The sequence below is a fragment of the Condylostylus longicornis genome, unplaced genomic scaffold (genome assembly GCF_029603195.1).
Source record: "Condylostylus longicornis isolate FDR11 unplaced genomic scaffold, ASM2960319v2 ptg000040l, whole genome shotgun sequence".
In the NCBI taxonomy this organism is placed as follows: domain Eukaryota; kingdom Metazoa; phylum Arthropoda; class Insecta; order Diptera; family Dolichopodidae; genus Condylostylus; species Condylostylus longicornis.
This window is the reverse complement of record NW_026578009.1, coordinates 12,464,223-12,481,186: the sequence shown is the minus strand read 5'-3', so window position 1 is coordinate 12,481,186 and position 16,964 is coordinate 12,464,223. Positions and strand designations below refer to the sequence as shown.

Below are 16,964 nucleotides of genomic sequence, written 5' to 3'. Positions count from 1 at the left end.
AAAGTAACACTATTAAAAAAGCTCCTTCTTCATGTTTCCAATCGTGTTATAGTTTATGTTGATTATATTTTTGATGTTTTTTTAAGGTAAAATACTTATTAAGTATCCTACATAGATGGATTGTTTGTCCTAATTGATTTTTTTTTGTTCTATAAGTACACAAACTACGTATCAAAAGTATACTTATACAGGGTATTTCGCATAAGTAGAAAATAATTTCTTTCAAAGATGAAAGAATTTATTTCCCACTTATGCGATTTTCCACTTTTATTAATTTTCAGCAAAAAAATTGTATGGTTGGACGCGGGGTGTAGTTATACTAGTTTTCGAGCTACAGCCTACTGAAAAAAAATGCACCAAATTTTTCCTGTGTGTAAATAAATGCTTATAACTTCGTAATCATACAATATAGAGTTATCATTAGGATTTTACGATTGGTTGTTTTTTATTTTTGGTCGTACAATTAATTTGATTTGAGGCACAGTTTTCAAAATAAAACTCGTTAGAATTTTAGTTTTATTTTGGATTTTTTTTAAATTCGAAATTTCTCGAAAATTTGGGTTATTTTTTGTTTGTTTTATTTAATGCAATGAGTTTAGCTCTCATGAACCTTTACAACATTTTTTTCTATCTCTCATAGTTTTGCCTGTAAAACGTGTTGAATGTGTTTAAAAAACATACGAAAAAAGCACATTGCTGAAAAAGTATTAAATGAATTTTGATGGTATTAAAAATAATGTTTCTATCTCCCTTATTAATCACATACTGGGTATAAAAATTTCCTTACGAGAAGCCCTATAAGAATGTGTTGATATAAGTGTATACAGTTAAACTTATAAGATCTTTTTGGGGGAGACCCATTACCATCCTTGGAGTCATCTGTGAATAAAGTATCTTGAATCTTGGAGTCACCTGTGAATAAAGTATCATCTGTGAATAAAGTATCTTGAATCTTGGAGTCATCTGTGAATAAAGTATCATCTGTGAATAACTCAAAGGAGCCAGCCTCCTTCCCCTCCCGCCCTGTAATTTAATACCTAATCTAAAAGCATGAAATATAAATAAATATACATATAGTTCCTACGTATAGTAAAATATAATCCAACTATAGAGCAATATTAGGCTGTTACAACTCAGTTAAAATTTAAACTATAAATATTACAAGTACTCAGTTAAACTACAAATATTATGAAACATATTGTGCCGAGTTGCCGCTATATTTCTTAATGGTTTTTTAATAAGTGCGACTCCCGTCTTTTACTATAACGTTTTAACTACTCTGTTATTTCTGTCATTTGGTTAGTATATCTTGCCGCTGTTTCAAAAAACGTTGTTTGAATTATAAAATTTATTTTATTAACAATTCTAAAAATAGAATTAACAACGAATCCTATATACAAATAAGTTTAAACCATAACATCAAAGTTAGTAATTTATTTTATTTTAAATGAAATATTTAATTAAAAATTTGGAATAATAAAATAGAATAAAATTTATTTAATTAATTTAATTTTCATAAAATAAAAGAATCTTAATTAGGAAAATTTTTCTAATTATTTATTTTAGGTGTGCTTCTTCTTTGTTTTATTTCAAAGAAATCAAAATAAACAAGAAATGAAATTGTTTTTCCTGTATAATTTTGAAAGGTTGAAGAGAGAGAGAGTGGTAGGGAGAGAGAAATTTTCCTTTTGCCCTACCGTAAAAACACAAAACATCAAATTAAATATATCATTGCCATAATTCTTTAAAGAGATAAATAAATGAGAATTGTGAATGGAATTCTATGAGGACAGTTCTTATCTTTCATGTCAAAATAATAAAATGATTATTATGTAGGATAAGAAAAAAGAAAAATATAAAAAAAAACGTAAATCTCTATGGATTCCTTAATACTCCTGTTCCTTGTTTTCTTTTCTTCAAAAACCAACATACATACTTGAAAATTTTTTTCCTATCAAAAAATTTTCTTTGGAATTACATAAACGTATTTGTACATACATCAAAAAATACTTTCCCATTCCATAAACGTAAAAGTTTCAAAAAAGTTTTCTTTTGATTTTTAAATGCACCTTTTCAAAATGTACCTTTCTGAAATGTTTAAAATAAAAAGAAAAATACAGTGATGGATTGAGTAAATAAATTTCTTTTCAATCTATCCAAAAGTTTCTTATAACCTGTCTGTCAAAAATTAAAAAACACCTTACTTGAGACTGTTGTCATTGTGAAGTGTAATTGGATACATCTTTGCAAATTTTGATATTAATATCCCTATTATTTTTTGAAATATTTAAAAAAACCTCTTTGAGTTGTATGGCAGCTACCCGAACCCGTTGTCCCAATTGGTACAATTACAATAGCAGCCGTCGTTGGCACACAAAGAAAAACTTGTGAAAGTTTGGTGTTGATTGCATTATTCGTTTTTGAGTTATAGTTCGGACGGGGAGGCATGTCTAAATCGACGCAGAATTTCGCGCTGGCAAGAATATATATATATATGTCCAGAATATATATATATAAGTGTATAAACTCCATACCAAAGTTAATATACTCTTCACGAAGTGCAGGGCATAAATATCAAATATTAAAAGAAGCATTAATAAAGTAATGAACTTACATGATTAATTGTGCATTTTATTAAATTATAAAATTTACCAGTTTAGCTTTTAGTTTTTATACAAATTTCATATAAAACTTATATTGTAGTTGTTCTTAATCAAGAAATTATTAAGTTGAATTTTTCAAATTTCTCGAGGATCAGCTTAAGAGAAGAGAACGAAGACAAAAGGAAATGTGTTGTAATAGAGTTATCTAATTTTAAAGTCTGACATTTGCTTAAAATTTCAGACTTTTACATTATATAATATGTGTCTCTTAAGAGAAAAATGATGATGACAATTAATTTAATCACTAGTTTTTAAAAATAACCTTTGTCTATGATATTTTGCGTTAATCATTCCAGAGCTGAAACACAGCATTCAGAATAATATTGATAACACAATTAACATTTAAAGCATTTCCGATATTAAAATATTAAAATAATTAATAATTTTATTACAATTTAATTGAATATATGAAATTTGAAGGATATTATGTGATTTTGATATATTTTGATTATCACCAGCACTACCCTGCTGATAAGGTGTGTTATTACTAAAATATTGTTATTTTTTATTATTATGATTTTTTTTTATAAAAAGACCACCTTTTCATTAAACAGAAATCATTCATTTTAGGTAATCGAATTTAATTTATTGTAAATAAACCATTTACAAATATAAAAAAATGAAAAAGCAAACAAAAGGACTACGTCGTAAAGGACTAAGTCAATTTCAATTGAATAAAACTTCAATAATTCAATTGATTCTTAATGAAATAAAGAAATCTTTTGTTTGTATTGGACTATAAACGTATATGTATACACTCGGTTAATATTATAAATAATAAAAGGGTTATAATTAATGACCTTTCCTTTCATTCTGTTATGATTTAATTAAATGAAAAATATAGATTTATTTTTAATGGTAACGTTTGAATCATAATTTGAATGAAACCCTCCTTTGCTAATAGTATAATTAACATATATATATTCTATATACATAACGTATGTATATTAAATTATATTCATTATTTATTTAACTAAATATATTTACATTTCATAGAGAAAAAAAATTGTTTAGGTATACAATTATAAGAAAATTAATTACGAACAATAAAATTTTTTAGTTTAAAAAATTTTTGGTTAAAACTTTTGGTCAATTAATCAAATTGAAATTGGTATTAACTATAACTTTTGGATACTTTTATTTAAGAAATAAATTAGTAATAAGTGCACATGAAGAAAATATAATGCTATTAGTCTGAAAATTTGAGAATGTACAGTCCATTTACAGAACTCTGTAAATCACATTATAAAAGTTTTAAAGGATATTGTTAGGACAGGGGTGCATTATTTAAGCTGTCACTCTCTGATCTCTACAATAATCGTTCGTATTCATGTACGTATGCAATACGTACGCCCCTCCTGTGGTCCATTGTAGTGGATGATCTAATAGCTGCTCTCAGGGGCTCCGGGGCGCGTGTCTGGGGATACGCTGACGATGTGGCCTTCGTCGTGCGGGGAAAATTTGAGAGCACTATTTCTGATCTTCTACAGCAAAATTTACGTGTTGTGGAAAGGTGGTGCAAAGGCGTTGAGTTAAATATAAATCCAAGCAAGAGCACTTTGGTCGCCTTCACCAGACGCAGAAGCAGGGACAGATTAACGAGCCCAATTCTGTTTGGTGAACGTATTAGTTACTCGAGGGAGGTGAAGTATCTGGGGGTAACCCTGGATGATCGTCTCTCTTGGAATACCCATATCGATAGAGTTATCGGGAGAGCTACGGCGGCCTTGTGGACGTGTAGGAGTTTCATCGGGGGGACCTGGGGAATTAGTCCCAGAATAGCACTGTGGCTATATACGGCCCTTGCTAGGCCCATCGTCACGTATGCGTCGATTGTATGGTGCCGTAAGGCTCAGCAGGCGGGTGTGCGGGCCAAGCTGGAAAAGCTACAGAGGCTGACCTGCCTGGGAGTGACCGGGGCGATGCGGACGGCTCCCACCGCTGCATTGGAGGTGATGATCGGATTGCCGCCACTGCACCTCCATATATTGAAGGAAGCTCGGCTGGTGACTTACCGACTTCTCTCTGGCGAGGACGGGGCAGGGCTAAAGTTGGCCCACAGAACTCACAGAGACTTCATTGAGGGCGATCCGATTCTAAGGATAACCATGTCAGATACCTGTCTGCCGCGGTACAACTTCGACCACAAGTACAGGGTTCTGTTTCCTGATCGATGGACGTGGGATCGGGGTGGTCCGGTACTTAGGTCGGGTTCGAGCGTGTGGTATGCGGACGGGTCCAAAACGGAGTCGGGGGTGGGCTCGGGCGTATACGGTGTCCGCCCGGACACACGTGTATATGCAACCCTTGACCCGTATTGCACAGTGTTCCAGGCCGAAATACATGCAATAGAAATCTGTCTGAGAATCAATTTGGAAAGGGGGTATAGAAACCGCACCATCTATGTGTTCTCAGACAGCAGGGCTGCACTGCTGGCGCTCCGTTCAGCTCAGGTTACATCCAAGCTGGTCTGGAGCTGCCTTGCTGCACTTATGGAATTGGCATCGGAAAACAGAGTGATGCTCATTTGGGTGCCGGGCCATAGTGGCCATGCGGGCAACGAAGTTGCCGATGAGTTGGCGCGGAGGGGATCTGGGGCTGCCTTTGTGCAGCCGCTGCCTTTCTGTGGTCTGCCTTCTTCCGCCGTGGGGGCCAGGCTTGCCTGCCTACTCGCGGCGGAATGCAGTCGTCACTGGCGGGACACGAAAGGGTGCCGTCATGCGAAGGTGTTTGTTCCGGCGTGCTCCGGCGGATTCGCTGCGGAGTTGCTGGGGATGAGCAGGAGCCGGGTTCGCACTATTGCGAATTTCTTCACGGGGCACTGCCCGGTGAAATACCACCTGCACAGACTGGGGAAGTCGGGCTCCCCCCTGTGCAGATTTTGTGGGGGTGGCGATGAGACCGCCGTGCACATTCTCTGCGACTGTCCGGCACTGGCTGTTCGGCGCCGCAATTGTCTTGGACATGGGTCAATAAGTGTTCGGGAACTATTGTCCAACTCCCTTAGGGATATCGCCGGCTTTGTGATTGGGACGGGGATATTATAGACGGGAGAGTGGGGTGGCTACAATAAGTCAAAAATGGCTGCGGTGGCTTGGGGGGATGCTCCTGTCCCACTCGGTTCCCTTAGAATCTACGAATCTACGAATCTACGTATGCAATTAAAATTAAAAATTCTTTTCAACAGGATGTCGTTGACTGCAATTGGAAACTGTTATTACTCGTACATAATATTTAACCAAATGATTATGATGAGAATAAAGTCGAAATATACATAAGAACATTAATTTTAAAAATATTTTAAATTGCAATCGTTCATTAAAATCGTATTATCTTAAGACCTAAAATAGATGAATCATTATGAAAAATGTAACTGGAATTTAATCCTTACAAATATTACCTTACAATATTTCTACTTCTATAAGATTCTTACTATACATTACATTATACTCTTATATGGTAAAAAATAATTAATCGTTCATCCTATTTCAAAATAGCCTTAAATCTTATTTGACCTCAAAAATCAAATAATTTTTCTTAAAAGAAAGTATATACAACATTTTTTTCAAATAAATTCTTTATTTATATAAAATAAACTAGGTTTCTCTGTAGACTACATACGCGTACATACATACACACTTTTTGCGTTTAAAGATAAACTAAAGTATAAAATAGAGTAAACATTTTTCAATATAAATTAAAAACGTGATAAATATTAGAATTTATTTAATGGATGATGAGTATTTGAACGTAAACATCTTCCGAGGACAAAAGAATGTAATGAGGTCATTGTCAGGTACATATATAAAAGGATCGGTAAAATCAACTATTTTATATACATTGAAGAAAGGTGAAAATAAGTGCGAAATAAAAAGATTACAATATAGAGAAAAATGGGGATAAGGAATAGAATTGAAGAATAAGCTTTTTTTTTAAAACATTGATTTGAAGTAGTGATGTCTAATTCTTCACATATAAAAGGTATTTTTGATTAAACAAAATTAATTTTAATATCATCATTTTTAATTAGAATTGTGGATAATTTTAACTTCTGGACTAAATACTGGAACAGAACCGTATGCTTTCAAGCAAGTCTTAAATTAATTTTTTATTTTAAACATTTGGTGAAAATTTGATAGACCAATATAATCTCAAAAGTCTTTGCTGAACGAAAATAATTCATAATTCGTAGTTAAATTTTAATGTACATATTGTTGACTGAGTAAAATTTAGTTCGTTAGGCCAATTTAGTGATTTTTGACTTCACAACACTTTCACAGGTTTTTGAGGGTGATCTTTCAAAATATACAATCTGTTTTTCGATATCTCTTTTAGTTTAACAGACAGCAGAAGTTACCTTCGTTTTTGATTCAATTTAGGACTTCTTATGATGTGGATTATGTGAGACACAAATATTATATATTTACATTAATTTTCAAACAGAATTTATGAGCGCTCTGTGTAATTGAATGGCAAAATTAGCTGTGTGTCAAATTGATGATAAATGCAATAAGTAATTATATGTTAACTAGTATGTGAATGTCATTCAAGTTTTCACCAACTACTTAACAAGTTAAGAAAGTAGTCAATATTCCACAAGAGTTTTTTCAAATATACAAAATTATATAGATTTCTAAAAGACTTTTCCAATGTGTTTTCATTATTTTGGAAGCAATAAACTGAAACTTAACATAAAAGTATAAAATACGAGAACTGTATGTAATTGAAACGAATAAACTTTTAAAACTTGTAAGATTAATTTTACAAAATAATTTCAAATGAAATAAATGTAAAATTTCAAAATGCTTAAACTTCTCAGTAATTTTACGATTCCCTTGAACAAGAAAATACCGAGAATTAAAAATATTTTTACAAGGACGAGAAGATTATTAAATTTCATTTGTTTGTTTATTTTTGCATTTAAAATATTCTCTTCCTCTTAAATTTTTCTCCTAATTGCAATTGGCTAATATAAGAATATAAAATTATAGAACAAAAGTATATATAATACAAACATACAAATATACATTCACAAATATACAAAATTTTTAATGCATTTAAAATTCTAACTGATTTCATAAAAAAAATTTTATCAAAATCAAGCTAATGAAAGTATGTAAACATTTCTTAATAAATGTGAGAGAATGAAAATGAGAAAATTGCTTTTAAATATTAAAGCTTCTCATTATTATGATTAAATTTTATTTTTCTCACCTACTTCAGAATATTAAGAGCCATATAACAGAATATTTTTGTTCCTATCTCTTTTCTAAACAAAATATGGTAAATAAAAAGGAATTGAAATAATTAAATTCTCTTTTGTTTTTCAATATAGAAGAAAAAAACATTACTTAAAAAAATGGCATTGAATTTAAGAAAAATTTCTTTTCTTTAAACAAAAGTGTTTTAAATTTTTCGTTTTTTAAATAATAATGGTAAGCAACCAATTTGTTTCCAAAATCAATTAATATTCAAATATTATAAAATTTAAGATGAAATTTATATCGCCTTTTCAATTTTTTAAACTGCCTCAATTAATTTGAAATTCTATACCTTCTTAATATTCTATAATTTGTTTATATTTTAAGGCGTTTTATATATGACATTCTAATACAGATTGATAAAATTAAAATTTGCATGAGATTTTAAAAGATTTTAATATTTATTTTTAGATTAAAAAAAATAGGGAAAATTAATTTGAATGTTATAGAGAAGGACAAATTTTCTGTCAGAGCTCTCTCTCTTTACAATTAAAAAATTTGATATGAGTAATTGCACTTGATCTAATTATTTAAATTTAATCCCAGATATCTAACAAGATTGTTCCCTTTTCTTCAATTGTTATTCACAAAATCTGAAATCTGAAAATCAAAATTTGTTTTATAAATTGAGATCGTAAAATTATATTAATTATAGTGACAATAATGACGGGAATTGAATACAATATTTATTAAAATATTCCTACAGATGAACAACAAATCAAAAATCTATGAAGCGTTATAAAATTTAGAATTGAAACAATGAGTTGATAAAATATTTAAAAAAATTTAAAAATAGTTTTAAAAATTTTTTTAAATACAGAAAAGTATTGCCACGAATCCTTTTTTCTCTTAGACGTTTTTTTCTTGGTGCGGTGCAGCATAATTTACTGTTAATTAGACTTTTAGAAACTTTATAAATTTTAGCAACTTCCTAAAAATAATAGAAGATTTTTTCCACCACGTTCCTCTTTTTACTCATCACCAATTGAAACCGAACCATATATTTCCGAAAACACAAGCTTTAAAATAATTTTAGATTTGTTGTCATCAAAAAGTACAATTATTTTTTTTAGCTTACTTAATAAACCTTTCAGTTCGACTATTAACGTTTCTTTTAATTTTTGTTCTTTCTCCGAAAAATATGCAATGATTTATTAGAAGTATAATATGCACGATCGATGTAATAAATTCGAGCCAAAAATAACTATAAAGTTGTCCAAAAATCAAATATATAATATCGACGTAAAAACAACGTTAAAAATAATCATTTAGAAATATGAAAGTGAATTTTCTTAAGGTCATTATCGCATTTGATTGAAATAACGGTCAAGTTCATTACAAACAATTCATTGTTTTTTCACAATTATAATAAAAAAAACTTTTTTTTTTGTGTTAATAACAATGAAATAATTTTTAACTTTTGGATCCCTGAAATAATGAAAATCTTATACAAAGTTAGCAGAAAAAATTAAAAAATTCGAACTAAAAATTCAAAAAAAAAAATCTGTATAAAAAATAAGTTTTTTTTACTTTTAAAGGAAACATTCGCGGAAAAATTGTTATATATTTTTTTATTTTCCGCTACATTGATTTAAAAAAAAATTTTTACCTCAAAAAGTCCTTCATAATTTTTTGAATAGAGAAAAATATAAAAACTTTGAAATAATTAAAAATTGATGAACAAAATCGGAAAAGGTTATTTTTTGTTTATTACAAACTACACGTTGAATTGTCGTTGAATAAATAATTGAGTTTTTTTTTTTGCAGAAAATAAGTTTCAAAACAGTTAACCAACAGCAGTTGATGATTTTGTAGGCTTCGATAATCGCAATGATAATTATAACAATAATTTATAGTATTTTACCTTCTATAATATACCAATTAAATATTTTCTTCTCAACAATATTTGAGTTATAATTATTTATGGGTTCGAACATGAGCAGAAAGAATGAGGATTGTTCTTCATATATGAATGACAAGATACGTATGAAGGATTTAACAGAATTTAAATGACAATAAAAATAATATGGGTATTAGAATATTTTTAAAATTGTTTTCACTAAGATATTAGAAAAATTCTTCTAAAAATTATTCACTTCTTTTCATTTACTCGTAAACAAATATTAATTTTGAATAATTTAATTTAACAGTTTTTCGTTGAACAAACGAACATTCGCAGTGTCAAACCTGTATAAAAGAATAATTTGGTGTTATTCATATCTTCAAATAAGAAACGTCTCTGTACTTCATAGATACCTTTTCGTGTACAACACCTAATCGTATAATGTAATAGAAAATTCATTCGAAATTTTCTTAATTGCATACTGGTAGGTACTGCGTATTGTATAAAGCGATTTAAGAAAATAGGAACACACTCTTTTCGATTTAAAATTTCATTTACTTAAAATCAAGACTAAAAATTAAAAAAAAAAATATATTTTCATATTATTTTTACAGTGTACATATTTTAAAACTGCACATAAGATAGACAGTTGTCACCCTCCTTTCTACTTCTTAAGTTCGTTTAGTTTCAAAGTGCCAAAAACAACAAATTTCATAACATAGTTTGTTAAAATCAAAAACAATTTTCTTAGTACCGTAAACATAGAAATATAACAGTTGGCTGCATATTTCTTATACAAAAAAAAAATTTTCTATAACAAAATGCTTATATTATATAATTGACTTAAATTTTTTTTTGAAGGTAAGCTGAAGAAGACTGATTGGAAAGGGGTTAATATTATAGATAATGGAAAGCCATTAATAATGTATTTAGTTTTTTTTTCTATTTTCTCAGATCTGAAATTATAACCAAAGTTTTTGCAATAAATTTCAAAAAAAAAAAAAATATATAATATATATTTGGTAAACTTCCGAACTTAAAACTTAAACTTTTCCAAATAAGTTTTAATTCTAAAATTAAGTTTTAATTCTAAATTCTATCAGTAAAATCATATTGGATCTTAATTTAAATCTAATAAAAAAAAATAGCGCCGAAAACTTTTTTATCAGAAAACAAAATTGCTAATTTTGAAATGCATGGATCTAATTTGACCGTTGCATTATTAAATTTGATTCTCCTCTCAAATGTAGACAATTGGGTGATATAAACTTCATTTCTGTTATTATTCGTAATCAAAACGAAAAATCTTCAAATGATTATTGCAAGAGGAAAAAAATAAATTTGTCGCATAAGATTTGCGTTCGCTATGCCATAAATAATTTTTAATTGAAAATTTTAATTGAAAATCTTTCTAGAGTTGAAAGTAGGCAATACTTTTATATTTTTCTTAAAATAATTTTCTTCTTCAGTTTTTTCTTTTTTGTTATAACTCATATATGTACATATATTTCGAACTCATTATTCTTCACTTAAAATACTAGTGAGCTTTGATATTTTAATATTTATGACCATTAATCATATTTTTTATGCTTCAAAAATCTTTTGAAAAATTTTTATAATAAAATATTTTATTTTTTTATATTAAGTACACAAAATTTATTTGAAAAACCACTCACTTGATAAGTGGTAAAAATAAGGTTTTATTAAGTGTAGGATTAAAAACCATAAATACTTTGGTCTGATGTAGTGAACATAAAATTTTTCTTTAAATATTTAAACAAAGCAAGAGAAAGAGAAAAAAAACATACAAAATGAAAACAATACTCGTATATGTACTCAAAATTTTTCGCTCTAAACTGCGCCGCTCTGAGTAAAATGTTTTATTTGCAAAATGTGTTACACTCCTCGTTACAATTTTAATTTTTACGTTAAAAAATTTTTATTTTTTACCTCATTCTTTATTATTCTTTTTGAATTATTACTTAACATTCATTTTTATTTTTAGTGTTCGTGAATTTCTCAAAAGGACAAATAAAAAGTGATTTTATTTTTCTTACACCATTCTTATATGATGCAGTCGGAAGTAAATGTGAGGAATTTACGTGCAGGTTAGGGTAAGTAAAAGTTAAATTTGACCATTTTATATTTTGTTTTTATGTTGCTTTCGTTATTTACTATTTATATAGATATGCTTAAAAAATTTAGATATACAAGTACGTATGTATGTATATAATATACATATATTAAAAAAAAGATAATACGGATAAATTTTAAATATGTTTTAATTTTGAGTTCCATTAAAAATTTTTAATGGATTTTAAACACCTGTATATAACAATATTAAATATTTATAGAATATTTCATTTTTTATTCTTATTGAAAAATAACTGAAACAGAAATTACACAAAATTTTTATCATTAAGTTTCGATTCGATTTTTACAAGTGTTGCCAGAATAAGGGTGCATTTAGAATATATGAATGATATTAAACTAATTGGCGATTTTAGTAAGTACCTTAACTAATAATTAGCGATTAGTAAGTATTTATATAGAGATCGAATTGTCAGTTTTCAAGAATAGGTGAAGATAACCGTGTCAACACTGTAACTCGCATATGATGCCATGATTCATATTTACCAATTTTTGTTGAATAAATTCAAGTTGATTAGTAGTTGTAACAAGAACTTCTGCAATATCAACTAGTTTTCAAAAAAAACGTTCTCTCTTATTATTACCATTTCAATATTGTAGCATGAATAATTTGTGAAATAAGCGAAATACTTTAAAAGTTATATTGCAGTCGCCTGAACGCTGCTAATTCCTGCTGAAATTTGAATTAAGTAGAATTCTTGCATTATCACTATATATTGCAAATCAAGTATTTACATGAAATATCTGATGAGATTATTTCGAGTGAGTCCATATCATAAGTAATAATTTAGTCATATAATTGAGACGGACGGGAATATTTCTGTTAATCTTAAACCCGAATTTATTTTTATTCTTGTAATTCAGTATGGATTGAATATTTTTGAGCCCCTCATATTTTTAATAATAAATTCAACATTTCGTACATACATATATATTTTAAATTACAAAAATTTTCATTGTTCTAAATTATTATTTTTATTAACGTATACTTATACTTTTTCCCATACATTTTATATAATCACACCCATTCCTAAATCACGTATACTTGAAATTAGTTTATATTTAGATTATTTTCGATACAATGTTGTTCATTTTTTAATAAACATTATTTTTTTTTTTCAAAAACACGATATAATAAAATTAAAAGGCAATTAATAATAAAATTGAATTGGAAAACAAAAACTTTAAAAACACCTGAATTACTTTTTTTTTAATGATCATATTGTACTCGTATAACACACAAAAGTAACCTTTTGTTTAAAATCTGTTAAAAAAAATATTAAGTTGAATTCTTTTTATTTTATTCAAGTCAAAATAAGGATAATATAAAATTGTGTGCGTATATCCTTGTTTCAATTGTAAATTTTAAAATGGAGTAATAAAAATATGAACGAATTTTTATGTGATACTCGTACTTGTGACGCAAAACCAACCTTAAAAAGAAAATTTTAGGATTTTAGGATTTTTCATTCTCTTCTTTTTTGTTTTATGTACATAATATGTTCAGGTAGAATTAAAAAATAATAGCTGTAAGTAATGAAAATGTATGAAAAACCTCAAAAATTTTTTATGAGTTATAAAGAAGTTCAAGCAAAGAAAAATTATATGATCTTAAAAAATTTCCCTTTTTATATTTTTATATTTACATACTTGTATAAGGAACCAGTAAAAAAATCTCTTTGCATTTTAGTAAGGATTTAAAATTTTTACAAACTAATAGAAAAGTTGTTGTTTTTTATATTCAATTAAAGTCTATTAAATTTAATATTATTGTAATTTAATTTAACAATAACAATATATATTGGCTTTAAGGATCGTATATGTTACATAATGTAAATGTGTACATATACACAATTTTTATAAGTATTATAAATTTATTATTCTGTGAAATATGGGTTACTAGTATTTGATTCTAAGTTAATTTAGCTTTTATCTACCAATTAACTCTATCTGTTTCTTTGTCCGTTCCAACTATGACTAATTCAATTAAGTCAAATTTTGAAAAATTGGTTTGCAATTGAAAATATAGCTTCATAAATATCAGAATCGCATTTTATGTAGCTGAGTCAGAGATTTGAATATAGCTGCAAAATTTCAAAACTAATTTTACAATTTATTTAAACTATATTGATCCTTTAATAAAGTTAGCTAATATAGTTAACATTTAAAAAAAAACATTATTTGAAATTGTTTGATTTATATGACAGCTAAATAAGTAATTCTGTAATTTCTGCAGCAGACAGCAGATAAGCAAAACGTCATACTCGTACTATTTGTTATTTTCATTAAATTTATTCGTTTGGGTATAAATGGGGTTGATAATGTCAACTCCACCATATTTCATTTGATTTTGAACTGAGTTGTCATTTAATTTGTTTGGAATGAAAGCAATTTATAAAATACTTTCGATGATTAGAAGCATTTTGCAAAAGAATTTGAAAGTAAATGCATTTATAATTATATTTTAATTGAGTTAATAATGCAGAACTCAGCTAATTTCGAATTAGTAAAATATCGTTTGTTTTGCAATAGAGTATTCTTTTGTATTATATCAAATATATAATTTATTATTCTTCTTGCAAATCAAAAGTAGATTCAATAGTTAAGTACTTTAACGAATTTCATTTTAAAATAGAAGAGAACGCAAATATTTTTTATTGTAGAGTGAAGATTTTAAACTAACATTCAAAAATTTTTAACCTAAAAATTTTTTAAATTAAGGTTAGGTAGAACATACATGGTATTATTGTGGTTTGTAAAAGTATTATTAAATTTTAATTATCACCCATACATACATGAACTTTATTTATTGAGGTTCCAAACAAAATTCATAATAATATTATTGCTTCATTAACTTATATTCTTAAAATTTAATCCCAATTTTCTGAAATTTTTAATTAATAAGGTATGTAAACGATATTGCATATATTGATATATGTATGAGCAGTAAGAAAACTTAAGTACAACCACACAACAGTACAATGACATAAGATTTTAAGAATTAACCAAGGATGAAAAATCTTTCTTATGAATAACTTTTATTTAATTTTTCTTTTAATGAGAAAAAAAAAAATTTTATTTTTTCCTTAAGGCATAAGGAAAATTTCTTTTATTTAACATTTTATTGTGGTACGTATAGATATGTGCGTATCATTGAAAAAATATAGCTACAGCTTGTACATGATTTGATTTGAATAAATAATTTTATTTTAATATTAAAAATTATTATTCCAGTAATATTTAATTTATATTGCCTATCATAAGGCGTAACATTATTTGAGTATCGCTTCTTATTTTGAGAAATTAATACGAGTATAACAATTTTGTACAATCACCTTAATAAATTATTTATAAATTGTATTTTATTCTTCCACAAAATGGAAATTTAATCAAGGAGGAATAAAAAACAAAAACTTTATTACATCAAATAAAATTACTCATAAATTTTATTATCAAGATTTTTCCTTTTTTTGATTAGGTACATTGTTCAAAAATATGTGTGAATATTCAATAATGAATATTTATTTTTAAGACTTCCTCTAACTACTACATATAATATCTATACATACTTTTGAAATAAGTTAAGTACTGATAATAAATTGTTGTTTAGGTCAATATTTTTCTTGTGATTTATGAATAAACTTTTGTATTAAATATTCATGAATGTAATTACACGCTTTACTGGATTATGGTTCAATTCAATAGAATCAGTATTAAACAAATGTTGTTAACTCTGTAGAGATTCTGATTAAATAAATATTTTCTAAAAATAAAAACCGGAGTTGGCCTAACTCATATACAAAAACAAAAATTTTCCTTATTAATTTTAATCGGCCATGTCTAAAATAAATAATCATTAATACTCTTGAGAAAATTCGTAATTTTTAGTGAAAGTGTCAATTGAATATTGAAATAAAAATTGTTTTAAATTACTTATTTATTTCTAATTGTAAATTTTAAACTAAAAGCATAGGTGATTATATTATTTGTAATTATATTATAATAGTGTTAAATTTCAATGAAAAAATTTGTTATGAGATTGCTTAAGGAAAAAGGTCAAGTCCGAAATTAGATTACCCAAATTTTTACAAGAGTTCTTCAAAATACGCTATTATCAAGCAAGTTGCAGGTACGCACCGAAATTTTAAATTAAAAGTCTATTATAAATAAAATGTTTAAATGAGAAATTTCGGAGACATTATTTCCAATATATATTTTGCAATTAGAATTGTTTATATAAAATTCAATTCTGATCATTACAGTTGCCTTAATTACTTCAATATAAGCTTAAAAAATCGTCTAATCGAAGTTTTATTTGTGTATATTTTCGAAATTTTTAAACATGAAATAAGTGTAGAATTTGCTTAGAAGGAAAATTTGCACTTGTAACTAAACTTGTTAATAAAAAGCCCGGGCCATTAATTAAAAGTAATTAACAAACGTCGTCTAATTTTGTAATGTGTTTATGTTAATGGGTCCGACTGTAAATCGAGAAGATGTAAATCTTAAATCGACTGTAAATCTTAAAAATTCATGAAAATATTATTTGACATAATTACAAATTACTATTTCATAAGATATATATGTACACACATATGAATTTGTGAATAAAACTTAAAACTATAAAAACCTAATACACTTCAATAAACAAACTAGTTTAGGAAAAATTTTTCATAAACAACTAGGTATGCATTTTAAAAATACTAATTTTATTTACAAGTTATCATAGGATAAATATATGTATATTCCGAATAAAATTATCTAATTAAAAATTTTTCAAATGCCAGTGCACAATAGTGCTCTATTTATAGATAAAATATTCCAATTATTTTTAATGTAGCACTTTTCCTTTCAACAAGTGAAAAGTATTGTTTTTAAAAACAATTAAGCTATGCACTACATTATCAAAATTATTTTATATTTTATATATTATTTGGAATAAACAACGTATGCGGTCTTTGAAATAGAACAAAAAAAATTGAAAGAGGCACAATACTCGAATTTAAGGGTCAATTTCGTGAATTAAAAAAAAAATATTTATATTTT

General features: G+C 27.1%; 1 protein-coding gene across 1 annotated transcript in view; it reads left to right on the top strand.

Moving 5' to 3' along the window:
• The window catches only part of LOC129609625 (extended synaptotagmin-2), a 70,057-nt gene that overhangs the window by 4,670 nt on the left and 48,423 nt on the right, over window positions 1–16,964 (top strand). The window contains exon 2 of the mRNA XM_055521672.1: window positions 11,773–11,881. The gene's annotated coding sequence lies outside the window, so the exon portion shown is untranslated. The remainder of the gene's footprint in view (window positions 1–11,772; window positions 11,882–16,964) is intronic.